The following is a 12,026-nucleotide window of genomic DNA, read 5'->3' on the forward strand; positions in this document are numbered from 1 at the left end:
ATATAACGTTCATTTAGTCTCTAAAACCCAGTTTTGATTTTCTCCACTCGAAAAAGGGTGATGAAGTATGGGGGAGGTGCTGCCCAGATTTTGTTTTGGAAATGCTACACGGACTGCTGTTTGTATTTTGGGCATATATTTTTGTACAAAATTGCGGTAGGGGTGATTTGAAATTGTATGCGACCTTAAGACATATTTATATAACTTTATATGAGGTCACAAATCCTGTTTACTTCAATTACCCCTTCGAAACTAAGTGACAATATAAGACAGTAGGTTGTCCAGAATTCACATTTTGATAGTTTTGGCGAGTTTGATGAATTTAATGTAAGGTAAGGACTTTCCTTTTAATTTGGAGTTTATGATGTTGTTATTAAGTGTATTACACATCATGTAGGTGGCTGTAAATATGAAAATTCCATAAATATGCTTGACGTTAGGAACAATTTAAATTGGAGTCGTTATAGTTAAATTGAAGTCGGGTAAGGTGTTGCACTTGTGGTGCTGCAGCTGTAGGTGGTGTGGTGCTATATTACAGGGCCTAAAAGTGTTCTAAAATAAATTTAGGTGCTGCTGGTTGCAGCCACACGACCCTCCGCTTCGTACGGTTAAAGGTTTTACGAAATAGAGACTAGAAACTCTATTTTGGATATCATAATTTTGAGCGAGTCATTTGGAGTTTGTATTGTGTACTATTGATGTGAATTGCTTGTATATATGTTGCAGGGTGTTGTTTTTGGTTTGCTATAGTGATTAGGGACGTAATTGGAAATTCGGATAGGGCATGTTATAGAGGAGATGCTGCCCAAATTCCATTAACTTCTTAAATAACTAATAGACTAGTCGAGACTAGTCGAGGAAGGCGAATAAGGAATTGGTTCCTATGGATAGATGGTGAAAGAATTAAAGGCTAGAAAGTCAAAATTATTAATACTAGTATTACCTTCGTGTTAAATAAGTTTAGAGGACGACGAGACAAGTCGGGTTCAAAGCAATCGATAAGAGGTACGTGAAGCTACCCTTTCTTCTCTTTTGGCATGTCTTAGATGTAAGTATTATGTATGTGAAATTGGGAGTTATTGCATCATAAAGCTTTGAGTACAGTTCATAATTCTTATCCATTTCATGATGGTGGAACTCCTATAATAGTCAAACTATTTCCTTTTTAAGGTTTTTTTATATGATAAAAGATAATGTATGTAAAGCCTATTCTTTCTCTTCTTTTGGCATGTTTTCAAGTTAAATAGTGAATGATATGAACTTGTGGGTAAATATACTCATAAATGTCAAGCGTAATTCACAACCCTTATTTACTTCTTAATGAAAACACTCTTATAGTAATTGAACTAGGACCTCTCAAGCCTTCCATACGTTAGGAAGTGAGGAGTACGTAAAGTCTATCCTTCTTTTCTATTAGCTTATCTCAGTCCTAAGTGGATTGGGTATGTAATGTGGGAATAATTCCATTCATAGAACCCTGAGCACGATATTAGAACTCCTGCGATAGTTAAGTTATGGACTTATTAGTCTTCTACCTGACAAAAAGTAGTACACGTGAAACCTATCCCTTCCTTCTTTTGAAATAGTAGGATGTAAGTGAAGCGATATATGGTATGAGTTATAGGTGATCCCATTTATAGGTTTTGGGTATAAATCATGACTTGTACTCACTTCTTGAGTTTAGGATTCTTAAAGTGGTGAAACTCATATTTCTCGACCCTTCTATTAGCTGAGTAATGATTGGATGTGTAAACTCTTATACCTAGAGACTCTTTGTCACATCTTATGATGATATTTGGGAGATGGTTGTTATGTTATCAGGTTTTGTGTGCACGTATATGCATTATTATATGTATAGGGATCGGGTCGTATGTTCCTCAGCACTAACGTGTTATATGTATAGGGATCAGGCCATACGTTCCTTGGCACTAACGTGTTATATGTATAAGGATCGGGTCGTACGTTCATCGGCACTAACGTATTATATATATTGATCGGGTAGAACGCTCCTCAGCACTAATATATTATATGTGTAGGGATCGGGCCGGATGTTCCTCGGCACTAACCTATCATATCTATATGGATTGGGCTATACGTCCCACAGTGCTAATAGTATGCATATGCCCACAATGATAAACTGATGCATTTGTAACATCGGGTCCTCAAGTGGGCCGGATATGGTACGTGATAATGATATACATGACCTTACTTTGTAAGGTGCAGGTACAGTACCCTATTAAATGCTATACTTGATTTCCTGCATGCCTATGTCAGTTGTTATCTCAGTTACGTTATGCTTATATACTTAGTACATATGTCGTACTGACCCCCCTTTCTTTGGTGGGCTGCGTTTCATGCCTGCAGGTATAGACATAGGTTTTGGGAGTCCGCCAGCTTAGGATTGCACTCAGCCAGTTTGGAAGATACTCTATTGATTTGTAGCCGAGTTGTAGTACCAAACCTCCTATGTATATATTTGTTTATTCAAGGGTACGGTAGGGCCCTATCCTGCCATATGTTACTATTAATGTTCTTAGAGGTCTGTGGACATATGTGTGGGTTATACGTGTAAGTTCTGTTCAGTTATATCTACATGATATATTGTAAATATTAAGATACTATGGCAGCCTTGTCAGCTTGCACGCCCTTTCATGATAAGATATCAATGAAAGAGGCTACAGGCATGAAAATGCTATGACCCATTGGGATTTTTATGTATAGTTCTTATATTGATCGTTACATCCGCTAGATACGTATACGAGGGGCCAGGTCGGACCCTAGTTGCGGCCCACGGGGTTGGGTCATGACAGAAGAGGTATCAGAGCAGTTCATCCTTGGAGTGTCTACAGATCGTGTCTAGTAGAGTCTTAATTATCGATGTGTTGCACGCCACATCTATAAACAGGAGGCTACAGGACATTTAGGATATTTCTTTTTTTTCATATCTAAGGTCGTGCGATAAAGCCAAGTCATAGGAAATGGAACTTCTTATACTAACCTCTGATTTCAAATGAAAGACGACGTCGATAGAAGGAAATGATTGATGATATGGGAAGTTACAAAGCACGCAGGTAAGCCAAGGCACGAAAGATGCGTGCCAGGTAAGGTATGGAAATATGATTGACATGTAAAGTCGGAAATTGAAAGAAAAAAGTAGATAAAGTTGAAAAGTGAAAGAAATATGGATGGAAGGTCTAACAAGTGCAGTTCGAGTTGGACATGTGAGGTAAGTCCCTTATTTTATACTATTGTTAATATTGGGCACCCTGTGAGGTTGCAATATGATATGATATGATACGTATATATGTATATTTATGCGTGTTGGCCCTGTGAGGCTGCAATATGATATGATATGATACGTATATATGTATATTTATGCATGCTGGCCCTGTGAGGCACTGTTGGTATTTTATGTGTCCAGGTTTGAGATAGTAAGAAATACAGAGGAAACTCTACCCAAATTTTCCAAGAAATAGAAAGAGAATAAGCTACAGGGTTGTAGTATGTCTTGAAAGGTCGTGTCCATAATAATGATGAAATTTAGATAAACTACTAGTATGGCTGACCTCGAGAAATAATTTAATCATTGAATTGATAGCAATAGAAACTGAGAGGTCGATATTGATATGGTAAACCAAAGTTGGAAAAGACTTGTGACCCTAAGAAGATGATTTAAGGAAAACTGATAGATCTAGATAGAATGATACATTAAGGTACCGACTGAATTGATATTGTGATATATACGTAACAACAAAAGGAAAGGATGAGAAATCTCATCTATAGTGAAATAGGAGAAAACTTGAGGGTAAGTAAGAGAAGCGAAAGCAAGTTTGACAAACTAGACTGTGAGTGCGTGCCGGTACAGTGAAATGTGTAAAGCAGAATAAGTTAAGTGGAAGACAGAAAGGTAAATAGTGAATGAAATAGATTTATAGGGAATGTTCATAATAAAAGGTCAAGTGGTATCCACTGGAATAAAGCTAGTATAATGACAAAGCTTGAAACATGGATCATTAAAGTATAAGTGCTCTCGAGTGGAGAATTTGAACCAATTATGAGCACGAGCTAATTACTGATTGGGATGAATGGAATGTGGCTTTGAATACACTGCTACATTAAGGATATTACTCGAGTCCCAGTGTTCAAGACTGGAGTTGGTACTGTAAATTGAGGATTCTAAGCACCTCATGATGGTATTAAGGTTTCGTACATGGGTAACCCAAAGTATAGGGGATGTAAAGGAAGATATGGAAATAAGGCAGTATACTAAATAGGTTAGAAAGGACTCTTATGCATTTGGAAAGTTACAAATAAACAGATAATGACATGGATACACCCTAAAGGAGGGAAGTGGACAAGAGAAATATAAGCATAAGAGAAAATCAACTGATGTTATTATGTGTAAATAGGAACGCTTAAACTTCAAATGAGACCCCACAAGGGATGGATGCAATCAAACCAGCACTAACGTACTGGATCCCATCAGAACTCCGAAGTTAAGCGTGCTTGGGCAAGAATAGTACTAGTATGGGTAACCCCCTGGGAAGCCCTATGTGGCTGTGATATGAGATGACATGGATGTATGTATACGTTGGCCTTGCATGGATTTGTTGGTATAAAGAAGTATTGTGTATATGTGACTCAACGGTGAAAGATGATAAGACCCTTTAAGATAGGAGATGTAGCTTTGCAAAACAACTGATGCAACTAATGAATGGCGGTATCCCAAGAGTAAAACTAGGTGATTACTCGATAAACAAAGTCGGTAGTAACCAAGTAACTTTTATATTTGAATACATTAAGGGAAGGTATAGGATGGTTTGAAGCAAAACCTTTAAGGTACAATCAGTAATAAGGACAAAAGCTATAGTGGAGCCCTAACATCAGATGAAGGAAGTGAGAAATGATACAGGTTTACATACAGACTAGTATGGCAATACTAAGGCATCTTCCGAGCCACTTTAAGCTCCTACACATGTTCGTGTAAAGGGTACAATATGATGTGTGGTAAGAGAACTGGAAAGAAGAAAGGGAAAAGAAATATCACCTGTTCTCTATGCCTACGGGTAATCTACCCTCTTAAATTGACTTATGGGTTAATAAGAGGCCTTTGGAAGACAACTAATACAACAAAATCTTGAAGCACTCATAAGACCTTATGAGGCTAGTTAACATTCGAGGACGAATGTTCTAAAGGGGGGAAGGATGTTATACCCCATACCTTTGTGCTTCGGAAGGTCTTCTTAAGCTTCTTAAAAATTGTCCCATGACCCAGATTATCTATAACATGATTAAATAACTCTAAGGAAGGGAGGACGTGATGCCCCTTAAGAGTGAAGGTTGGAAATAGGTCTATAAGGATTTGAAACAAGTTTGAGGCCAAGTAATGAGTTGTAGGACTCGACTTACTTGTGTAAGCTAACAACTTGGATGTTTTACGTACTTAAGCTATTGGAGTACGTGTTGAGCTTACATAGCAAGGAATACATAGGCTCTTAAAGTAAGATGAGATTACGAACCCACAAAAATGAAGCAAGAAGGTGACAAGTAGGTGACACACCTACTTGGGCTAAGTAGGTGACCCACCTATTTAGGGTGGACCCTACGCTGCCATGTGGCAGCATATGATTGGTTGCATGGCATGAGGTGGCACCCTAGGGGGCTGCCATATATCACCCTGGAGGGCGGCCACATGTCACCCTTGGGGGGAGGCAACGTGTCCCTTTTTAAGGACACATATATATACATGTGTATTGCTGATCAACATCATTTTCAGCATCTTAGCCTTAGAAAAAGTTGAGAGAAAAGCTAGAGAGCTAGAATAAGGGAGCTACCACTAGGGTTCTTCCAAATTAAGTTTTTTGATTTCTTTCTATGAATTAATTATTTAAGGTATCCTACGGTGATATGACAGTGTTTAACAACATAAAATTTATTGTTAGGGAAAAGAAGAGGTTTTTGTTCTTGTTAATAGACCCATTTTTGAATGATACTCCTGTTAGTAAAATGAGTATAACTCCTTATGTAAGATGTCGTTTCAAGTGATTTAAGATGTTTTGAATAGCTATTTCATAGGGATATAACGTTCATTTAGCTCTAAAACCCAGTTTTGATTGTCTCTACTCAAAAAATGGTGATGAAGTATAGGGGAGGTGCTGCCCAGATTTTATTTTGGAAATCCTACACGGATTGTTGTTTGTATTTTGGGCATATCTTTTTGTACTAAATTGCGGTAGGGGTGATTTGAAATTTTATGCAACCTTAAGACACATTTATATAACTTTACTTAAGGCCACAAATCCTGCTTCCCTCAATTACCCCTTTGAAACTAAGCGATAATATAAGACAGTAGGCTGTCCAGAATTCATGTTTTGATAGTTTTGGTGAGTTTGATGAGTTTAACGTAAGGTAAGGTCTTTCCTTTTAATTTGGAGTTTAAAATGTTGTTATTAAGTGTATTACACATCATGTAGGTGGCTGTAAATATGAAAATTCCATAAATATGCTTGACGTTAGGAACAATTTAAATTGGAGTCGTTATAGTTAAATTGAAGTCGGGTAAGGTGTTGCGCTTGTGGTGCTGCATCTGTAGGTGGTGTGGTGATGTATTACAGGGCATAAAAGTGTTCTAAAATACATGTAGGTGCTGCTGGTTTCATCCATACGATCCTTTACTTTGTACGGTTAAAGGTTTTACGAAATAGAGACTAGAAACCCTATTTTGAATATCGTAGTTTTGAGTGAGTCGTTTGGAGTTTGTATTGTGTACTGCTGATGTGAATTGCTTGTATATATGCTGCAGAGTGTTGTTTTTAGTTGGCTGTAGTGATTAGGGACGTAATTGGAAATTCGGATAGGACATGTTATAGAGGAGATGCTGCCCGAATTCCGTTAACTTCTTAAATAACTAATAGACTAGTCGAGACTAGTCGAGGAAGGCGAATAAGGAATTGGTTCCTATGGATAGTTGGTGACAGAATTAAAAGATGGAAAGTCAAAGATTATTAATACAAGTATTACCTTCATGTTAAATAAGTTCAGAGGATGACGAGACAAGTCGGGTTCAAAGCAATCGATAAGAGGTATGTGATGCTACCCTTTCTTCTCTTTTGGCATGTCTTAGATGTAAGTATTATGTATGTGAAATTGGGAGTTATTGCATCATAAAGCTCTAAGTACAATTCATAATTCTTATCCACTTCATGATGGTGGAACTCCTATAATAGTCAAACTATTTCCTTTAAAATGTTTTTTTTATATGATAAAAGGTAATGTATGTAAAGCCTATTATTTCTCTTCTTTTGACATGTTTTCAACTTAAGTAGTGAATGATATGAATTTGAGGGTAAATCTACTCATAAATGCCAAGCGTAATTCATGACCCTTATTTACTTCTTAATGAAAACACTCTTACAGTAATTGAACTAGGACCTCTCAAGCCTTTCATACGTTAGGAAGTGAGGAGTACGTAACGTTTATCCTTCTTTTCTATTAGCATATCTCAGTCCTAAGTGGATTGTGTATGTAATGTGGGAATAATTCCATTCATAGAACCCTGAGCATGGTTCGTCAATCTTATTCACTTCACGATATTAGAACTTCTGCGATAGTTGAGTTATGGACTTATTAGTCTTCTACCTGACAAAAAGTAGTACATGTGAAACCTATCCCTTCCTTCTTTTGAAACAGTAGGATGTAAGTGAAGCGATATATGGTATGAGTTATAGGTGATCCCATTTATTGGTTTCGGGTATAAATCATGACTTGTACTCACTTCTTGAGGTTAGGATTCTTAAAGTGGTGAAACTCCTATTCCTCGACCCTTCTATTAGTTGAGTAATGATTTGATGTGTGAACTCTTATACCTAGAGACTCTTTGACACATCTTATGATGATATTCGGAAGATGGTTGTTACGTTACTAGGTTTTGTGTGCACATATATGCATTATTATATGTATAGGGATCGGGCTGTATGTTCCTCAGCACTAATGTGTTATATATATAGGGATCAGGCCGTACGTTCCTTGGCACTAACGTGTTATATGTATAAGGATCGGGTCGTACGTTCATCATCACTAATGTATTATATATATGGATCGGGTAGAACGCTCCTCACTACTAACATATTATATGTGTAGGGATGGGGCCAGACATTCCTCGGCACTAACCTATCATATCTATATGGATCAAGCTATATGTCCCACAGCTCTAATAGTATGCATATGCCCACAATGATAAACTGATACATTTATAACATCGGGTCCCCAAGTGGGCCGGATATGGTACGTGATAATGATATACATGACCTTACTTTGTAAGGTGCAGGTATAGTACCCTATTAAATGCTATACTTGATTTCCTGCATGCCTATGTCAGTTGTTATCTCAGTTACATTATGCTTATATACTTAGTACATATGTCGTACTGATCCCCCTTTCTTTGAGGGACTGCGTTTAATGCCCGTAGGTACAGACACAGGTTTTGGGAGTCCGCCAGCTTAGGATTCCACTCAGCCAGTTTGGAAGAAGCTCCATTGATTTGAAGCCAAGCTGTAGTACCAAACCTCCTATGTATATATTTATTTATTCAAGGGTACGGCAGGGCCCTATCCCGCCATATGTTACTATTAATGTTCTTAGAGGTCTGTGGACATATGTGTGGGTTATACATGTAAGTTTTGTTCAGTTATGTCTACATGATGTATTGTAAATATTAAGATACTATGGCAGCTTTGTCGGTTTGCATGCCCTTTAATGATAAAATACAAATGAAAGAGGCTACAAGCATGAAAATGCTATGACCCATCAGGGTTTTTATGTATAGTTCTTATATTGATCATTACATCCGCTAGATACGTATATGGAGGCCTAGGTTAGACCCTAGTCATGGCCCATGGGGTTGGGTCGTGATACGTATGCAACCACTTTCCCTTCTTTCATCAAGACATAACCCAACCCACGATGAGAGGCATCACTATATATCACATATTCCTTCCCTTCAGTTGGTGGAGTAATATAGGAGCTTGTGTTAATAAGGATTTGAGCTTTTCAAAACTCTCCTGGCATTTGCCATCCCATACAAACTTGACATCCTTCCTCAAGAGCTTAGTAAAAGGGGGGCTATAATGGAGAAGCCTTTGACAAACCTTCTATAGTATCCCACTAAACCCAAGAAACTCCTTACTTCAGTTGGACTTTTAGTTGATTTCCATTCAACAATAGCATGAATTTTACTAGGGTCCACTTTCACACATGCCTCCGACACAACATGTCCCAGAAAGGCCACTTCACCGAGCCAAAATTCATATTTAGAAAGCTTGGCATAAAGCTTCTTCTCTTGCAGAATTTGCAAAACAATTCGAAGATGCTTTCTATGATCTTCATTATCCTTGGAATATATTAAAATATCATTTATAAAAACCACTACAAATTTATCAAAATAAGGTTTAAACATGCGATTCATCAGATTCATAAATATCGTAGGAGCATTCGTCAACCCAAATGGCATCACCAAAAATTCATAATGGCCATATCGAGTCCTAAAGGTAGTTTAAGGGATATTATGTTCCCTTACCCTCAGTTGGTGATACCCAGACCTTAAGTCAATTTTTGAGAACACACTTGCACCTTTTAACTAGTCAAATAAATCATCAATCCTAGGGAGTAGGTATTTATTCTTAATGGTTACCTTGTTCAGTTGTCGGTAATCAACACAAAGCCTAAAAGTCCTATCTTTCTTTTTCATAAATAGCACAGGAGCTCCCCAGGGAGAAACACTCGGGCGAATAAAACCTTTCTCAAGAAGTTTTTGCAATTGATTTTTCAACTCTTTCAGTTCTTCTGGAGCCATTCGATAAGGCGTCATAGAGATAGGACTAGTTCCAAGAATAACCTCTATGGGAAATTCAACCTCCCTTTCCAGGGGCAGTCCAGAAAGATTTTCAGGGAAGACATCAGGAAATTCACACACTATGGGTATATCCGTAAGGCTTGGACCTTCTAGGCATATATCAAATATATGAGGAAGATATGCTTCACAACCTTGTCTAACCATCTTCCTTGCCACTACTGCGGAGATGATATTAGACGTCAATGATCTTTCACCTTGAATAATGATGTGTGAAAGTGGAGAAGCTCTAAAGGTCACATGCTTTAACCTACAATCAACTACCACATGGTATATATAAAGCCAATCCATACCAATAATGACATCATAGTCTTGGAAAGGCATTTTAATTAAATCGGCAGGGAAGACTAGATTTTGAATTACCAAGGGACAACCTCGATAGATTTGACTGTAAACAACTTGTTTCCACAAAGGACTTTGGACAAGCACCCCACAATTGAGTCTCACAGATTTCACATTTTCAGGAAAAGCCAATGATGAGCAAACATACGAAAGTGTAGAACCAGGATCAAATAATGTAACAACACATAAGTCGAATAAGTGAAATTTACCAACAACCACATCTGCTCCATCCTGGTCATACCTCTGTCTCATCGCATAAGCTCATGTTGTAGCTCTTGACCCACCAGTTAGATTGGCTGCACCTGCACCTGTTGCTTGTATGTTTCTAGATCTTGCACCTCTATTCCCTTGAGAAGGAGTGGTAACAAGTTTTTGAACCGAGCATTCCGTATAGGGAGAAGAAGTGGGGTTAGGATTAGGACAATCCCTCACCTTATGATCGAAGCTCCCACAATTACAACAAGCGTTAGACGCTCTTCTACAAGTACCAAAGTGATTCCTTCCACATTATGCACAAGGGGGTATATAAGTCTTGCCTTGGCCAGAGCTTGGAGTGCTGGCAGTAAAGGAACTTTATTTGTTCTGCTTATGTTGGGCTAACTTGCGAAAAGTATTAGCTTGGGAACTGTCAAACCTCCCCCTTTTTGATAGACCTCCCGAATCTGCATAAGCTTTCTTAAACTTATGTTCATTTCTACCAGCTTGTTTCTTGTCGATCCTTTCCCAAGTAAGATTTGCTGAAACCAATCGCCTGTACTTATATTTTTCATTATTACTAATACCCTCAGCATAGCGGGACAACCTAAGAAACTTCGGCTGATATTAAGCGATAGACATACTCCCTCACTCTAAATTTAAGAACTCCTTTTTCTTTGCATCATGATAAACAGGTGGGACATACTTCTTATGAAATTCTTTCCTAAAATCATTCCAAGTAAGAACAGGAGGTTTTTCCCTGGCATTCGGTATACTTACCCACCAATCATAGGCATCTTTTTGTAACAATAAGACAGCATACTTAAATTTGGCAGCATCAGAACACTCTAACTGCTCTAACACTCTTTCAGTCCGTTCTAACCATTACTCGGCATCTGTAGGGTCAAAAGTGGCTTCAAACTCAACTCCACCCATTTTTTTCATTTTCTCAAAGTTCATTTCATCAGGGGCAGGCATCTTTCTAGTCATGTGATGAAACAAATCAGCCATTTGTTGAAAAGGGGGATCAACAGCGGGGGAACTATGAATCATTGGAGGGTGTGGCCAAACTCTTGTACTCTGATTACTTCCCACTTCAAATCCCCTTGTACTAGGAGGATTAGAATCAGAAAAATATTCTCCAAGCCCTTCTTGTAGGTGAAGTTGGGCATTAGAGGTATTTAAACCCTCACGAGCGGCTTTCATAAGTCTATTAGAAGTAAAAGATCCCACGACTAGATTCTTTCATCAGGGAAGATCACATTGCATTAGAGACATATACATGATGTCCGCGCCCGCTCAGGCATGCACTATATAGAAAAACAACATGTAACAAAACAAACAGTATACCAACAAGTCACAACAAAAGTCCTAGAATCATAAACCTAGGCTATGATACCAACACTTATAGCACCCCCTTTGGGAGGATGCCACTTACGAAACAAAAGGTATTTTTTTTAAATCACAAATAGTCAACACCATTGCGGGTCCTTAAAATACACAAAACTCGAACAAGCAGTTATTACAAAACTATTATCCTCCTTTGTGCAACATGACAAGCCAATATATAAACACAGTACAG

At 38.1% G+C, this 12,026-nt stretch overlaps 1 pseudogene; it reads left to right on the forward strand.

Moving 5' to 3' along the window:
• The first annotated feature begins 4,445 nt into the window (after positions 1-4,445).
• On the forward strand, positions 4,446-4,566 carry LOC129904495 (5S ribosomal RNA; annotated as a pseudogene).
• The last annotated feature ends 7,460 nt before the right edge of the window (positions 4,567-12,026 follow it).

This window comes from Solanum dulcamara, chromosome 1 (genome assembly GCF_947179165.1).
Source record: "Solanum dulcamara chromosome 1, daSolDulc1.2, whole genome shotgun sequence".
Taxonomy (NCBI): Eukaryota; Viridiplantae; Streptophyta; class Magnoliopsida; order Solanales; family Solanaceae; genus Solanum; species Solanum dulcamara.